Raw genomic sequence first — 6,000 nt, 5'->3', positions numbered from 1 at the left:
GACATGTCAGGGGTTCTAATCCCAATCAAGAAGTGTACAGATATTGTAAGTTATGTTGTAGAATGCCATTTTTGATACTTTTCACATGTTATGTCAGTAGTTCTCACAGAGCGTGTTATACAGATGTTTACATTGCACAGGAATGCATACTGTTTATTTTTACATATGCTGTTCATTGACTCAAATGCATAAATGTGCTCATCCATGAGTCTCATCATGTGAGCATCAACGTTATTCAGATGACCAACTGTCCAAGGGGTGGCAACCCCCCAGGAAAATGACATCATCATCATCATTGATGCTCTCCATCACAATGGAAGCAGACTCCTAGGCCATTCAGGGGATACTGTGTGGAGAAATGTAACATGAAGGGGCCTCACAAGCATGATCAATGCCAATGGAGACCACATACAGTCCCATGAGGCCTGTAAACATCTCTGCTCAGACATGATTCTTTGTGCAGTCAACAGAGTCATATTTTATGAAAGGTTGAGAGATGCCACCAGTTGTGGACCCCCCCCCCCATGACATCAACATCTTTTTGGCCTTGCTGCATATAACAAGAGGGAAACGATGAATCCTCGATGGTGGGACTGAAGTAGGGGTTCCAGATCAGACATGTATGTATCCAGGCTCAGTACAAGGATGAGTCTTGTGACACTCGCTGCATATTGCTTAAAAATGCACAATCATGTATTCCTGTGTTTGATTTATGGCAGCAATTGAGCCAAGAACAAACTTTCACACAAAGTGAGGATGTTGAATGTATAATTACATGTATCGGTAGAGCTGAGTTACTGACAGACCAGTGCAAACTACAGTTGTAATATTTATTGCATTAATATTCACAGGTCCATCTACTTCAAGCCTACAGCAGGTGAGTGTCTCTTTTACTGTTACATTGTTGTTTTGATAACCTTGAACACTGCAAGTACATCCAGTGGAGGGGAAAGACACACATTATCAAGTGAAGGAAGACCAGTTATGTTACATTCTCAGAGCTTTCAACAATGTTTACCACACATGATGACTAAAATCTTTGTCAATATTTGTCAATACAGGCCCTTCTGGTGTACAGTTGCAATATACATCATGTGAGTATTTGCAGCCCATATTACTGGGTTGTATATGTGATGTTGTCAGTATTAATTTTGAGAACTACATGACTGTGCTGCCTTTCTGTTTACCTTCCTACTTCAGGATCCGCAGTACAAACTATGACCTCTCCACAGTAGGAGTCCTCAAGTGTACATATGAGTGGTATGTGTATGTCACACTTTCTGTATGTTTTAACCATGTTCACCTGGTACATGTCGTGAATGATGTGATCTTTAATTTATTTTTTTTTCCCTATATTAGTTGATGTTCAGCACAGTGGATCAACAACTACATCCCATGATTGTTTTCCAGGAGTGTTGTTATGTTTTCATGCATCACATTTGTCATGTATGTTGGCCATGTTAATAGATTATGTAGTTATGGTATGTACACTCTGTGAAACATACATACATTAGACTGCAAGTGAAGTCAGTATTATTTGTAGCAATGCAGTAAAAAAAAAAAAAAAAAAATATATATATATATATATATATATATATGGGTCTACTTTAAAAGACCGAACTGTCGATTCCCCGACACGTGGAAAACGAAGACGAAACGACCGACAGGTAAGTTTACTGACAGGGTGATTTGCCGACAGCGGAAAGACCGACAAGGGTAATGTGCGATCGTGACTCGGTAAGTGTGCGACAGTGATGGCATTAGGAGTGATAAGGTAAGTGTGCGATATTGTGGGATTTTGGGTTAGGCTGTGGGAAAGGTGAGTGTGTGTTAGTGTCGGAGTTAGGGTTCGTGTAAGGTAAGTGTGTGATAGTGAGGGACTGTAGTTTAGGGACGGGTTAAGTGAGTTAGGTTTAGGGTGCAGGTAGGTGAAATGTGCGATAGTGTCGGACCTTGGGCTAGGGGTGGGTTAAGTGAGTTAGGGTTAGGGTGCAGGTAGGTGAAGTGTGCGATAGTGTCGGACCTTGGGCTAGGGGTGGGTTAAGTGAGTTAGGGTTAGGGTGCAGGTAGGTGAAGTGTGCGATAGTGTCGGACCTTGGGCTAGGGGTGGGTAAAGTGAATTAGGGTTAGGGTGCAGGTAGGTGAAGTGTGCGATAGTGTCGGACCTTAGGGTTAGGATTTGGGTTAGGGCTAGTGGGTATGTTATGTAGTGTGGTGTGTTGTTTACATTCGGTGCGTCGGTGTTATGGTTTTTGGTGTTTTACGTTGTCGGTTTTGTGTGTTCTCGGTTATCTGGCGTTGGTGATTTTTGTGTCGGCGAAGTAGCGTGTCGGTCTTTTAAAGTAGACCCATATATATATATATATATATATATATATACATATATATATATATATATATATACATATATATATATATATATATATACATATATATATATATATATATATATACTGTGTTTTATATTCATTGTGTGCTGTAGGGACATTATCCTTAATTGTGTCTTTGTATCTTGTAGCACATCAACTGTTTTATCATCAAGCAGCCCATCCAGGGACCATGATGCTGTTCATGATGTGTTTCAGCATGGTAGTATGGAAAATGGCACAAAGGACATTGAGTGTTTTTAAGAGTCCACCTGTAAAGTTGACATGGGTGTTGCACCAGATGTATCCTCAGATGAGGAGGCCCGATTGGCAATGGATTCAGAGGATGATGACACAGTGGATGTTGAACAGGGTGAGGCCATTGATCAACATGCCACAGTTGAGAGTACTGCTGTTGGCGTATCCACACAACAACCAGACATGGGTCATTGCAGTAGATGTAAGCGAATAGATGTTGGACATGGCCAAGTGTCAGAGGGTCTGTGCCTCATGCTGCAGGCAGATGAATGGACACAGCTACACCTTCGTTCAGACATCTATGTAACACAGCCACAGATAATACGTGTCATGCATGAAGGACAAGAACACAGACACTGACCGATGGCCTGCCTGATGAGCTCTTGTCCTCAAACTGTGGACTCCCTGTAATTAAATGTGAATGTGGGTTAAGTGCTGTACCTCTTTAAGGATTCTGTAATAAATGATATTAAATGGAGACTAGTGTTTTATTATTGTGAATATATACTGAACTGAATGTTAATAAAAATTGAAGTATATGTAAGTACTATACTTGAATAACTTCTGTCTCTGACCACTAGCTCAAGTTGTGTCTGAAAATGGTATCTGGACAGGTTCCCCTAACCAGATAACAACACTGAATAAATAAACAAACAAACAAACAAAATAGAACTGTAGGTGAATTTACATTAATTTCCATCATATGTGAAAATCCAGCTTTTACATAATTGGAATAACGAAATCTTCAGATCTTCTAATACAAGCTCTTTATGACACAACTAACATGCTATAATGTAAAATACAGAAAAAACTCCAGTCTACATTTCATAGCCAGTACTTGATTCTAAATACCTACTCCAGAGGGATATGAACTGTCTAAACTCCAAGGAAACTTTATTATAGAAGGACATTTTTTAGTAGTGGAACCACTTTAGAGAATTAAATAATTAGTCAGAGAAAAACACATTTTTTACAGCTTTTTATTGCAAAAATTTTAAATGAGATCTTCATTCAATGTGTAGTGTCACAACAAAAACTGCTCAACTGACAGATGAACATACAAATACCCCTCCCCCAACAAATTCTCATGTACACACACAAGCACACATTTACTTGTGCATGTTTGCTCACACGTGCATACACATAATTACAAATACAAATATTCACATTTTCACACACACACACACACACACACACACACACACACACACACACACACACACACACACACACACACACACACATGTATATAAACACCCACACCAAAACACGTGTACATTTACCCCTTCATACACAAACACACACACACATTTGCACATAAACACAGATTCCAGTGCATGTATGTATGCACTCCTTAAAGTGCACATGTGTACGAGCACACACACATTCATACGAGTAAGCATATATGCACATACAGACACACACACACACACACAAACACACACACACACACACACACACACACACACACACACACACACACACACACACACATATGTACAGACATGCAAACAGGTAAATACTTACACAAATGTATGTACAGACAGACATACACACAGCTGCATGCACACAAACATACAAAAAACCTAACTGAACACATATATGTATTCTCAAAGCTACATATGTATGCACATGTGAAACTGCAAACAACTGCATATGTGCAGATATAGGCCTACATGTACACACACATATGCGCACAGACACACACACACACACACACACACACACACACACACACACACACACACACACACACTGATAACATTGTGCAAAATGCCTAGAACTAAAGCTCACATGGTCTAATAGCTCTGCTGTTCCTGATCTGAGAAAATCAGCAGATTTTTTTTATTTTATTTCTTTATTTCATCCTTTTTCTTTTGGGTCTTGCTTAATGACTCCTCCCATTTGTTCCTTCTTTAGGACAAAAGCTGAGCACCTTCCAGCCCTGGTGAGAGCTCAAAACTTTCCACCAGAGTGCTGAAAATACCGAAGCAACAGAAACGGACAACCAAATTCTTTCCCTGGGAAAGAATTCAGTTTCCTGTTACTTTAATATTTTCAGCGTTCGCTGAAAACGGGTCGATATTAGAACACCCGACATTTCAAATGTTCAGTGTTCTAATATAAACCCCTTGATTTATACTTCACTGAGCATCTTCCAACCCTGGTGAGAGTGCTGTACTTGATTTATACTTCACTGAGCATCTTCCAGCCCTGGTGAGAGCTCTGTACTTGATTTATACTTCACTGAGCATCTTCCAGCCCTGATGAGAGCTCTGTACTTGATTTATAGTTCACTGAGCACTTTCCAGCCCTGGTGAGAGCTCTGTACTTGATTTGTACTTCACTGAGCACCTTCCAGCCCTGGTAAGAGCTCTGTACTTGATTTATACTTCGCTGAGCATCTTCCAGCCCTAGTGAGAGCTCTGTACTTGATTTATTCTTCACTGAGCACCTTTCAGCCCTGGTGAGAGCTCTGTACTTGATTTATACTTCACTGAGAATCTTCCAGCCCTGTTGAGAGCTCTGTACTTGATTTATACTTCACTAAGCATCTTCTAGTCCTGGTGAGAGCTCTGTACTTGATTTATACTTCACTGAGCATCTTCCAGCCCTGATGAGAGTTCTGTACTTGGTTTATACTTCACTGAGCATCTTCCAGCCCTGGTGAGAGCTCTGTACTTGATTTATACTTCACTGGAGGGCCTTCCACTGTCAGGTTTCTTTGTACACATGTCGCAAGAGAATGTGTACCTGAAGCACTTCTTCTAATTTGTCTAATTAAAAAAATAATTCATTTAAGTTGTAAATTAGATGGTGAATATTTATGTAGATATACAGTCAGAAAATAGTGATCCAAATACCATATCATAACATCTTTAGGACAAATCATAATTAACATTCTGTAGACACTAATGAAACATTAAAATTACATTTGAATAGAAAAGTAAGGACAAGTAAAAAAAGCTTCATAAATATACAAGTATAATTGGAGTGTTATGCAGTCATGCTGTTTGTTGGTGCTCCTCTGCCTTGAATGGAATTTGCCATAAGTGAGGAATATCGCTGTCCACATTAAAAGGTAATTGATGACAATGGCAAATGAATCCAAACCACATTATTCACAATACAAATTTTATGTATTTATTGATTGATTGATTAATTGATTGAATGATTGATTTATTGACATTTTATTCAGGAATGTCCAACTGTGTATGTGCCCATTTTCTGTGGAGGTCCTGGGAGAAAAGCTTCAAAGTATTACAAAAATATTTTAAGAACAATAATTTTACAAGTTTCAAAAATAATACAAACACATCTACAGTTTAAATAATTATGCCATATTAGACATAATCCCCCAGATTTAATAAACTCC

Source organism: Protopterus annectens, chromosome 10.part0 (assembly GCF_019279795.1).
Source record: "Protopterus annectens isolate FY-2018-M chromosome 10.part0, PAN1.0, whole genome shotgun sequence".
NCBI lineage: Eukaryota > Metazoa > Chordata > Ceratodontiformes > Protopteridae > Protopterus > Protopterus annectens.
Note: the sequence above shows the minus strand (reverse complement) of the source record.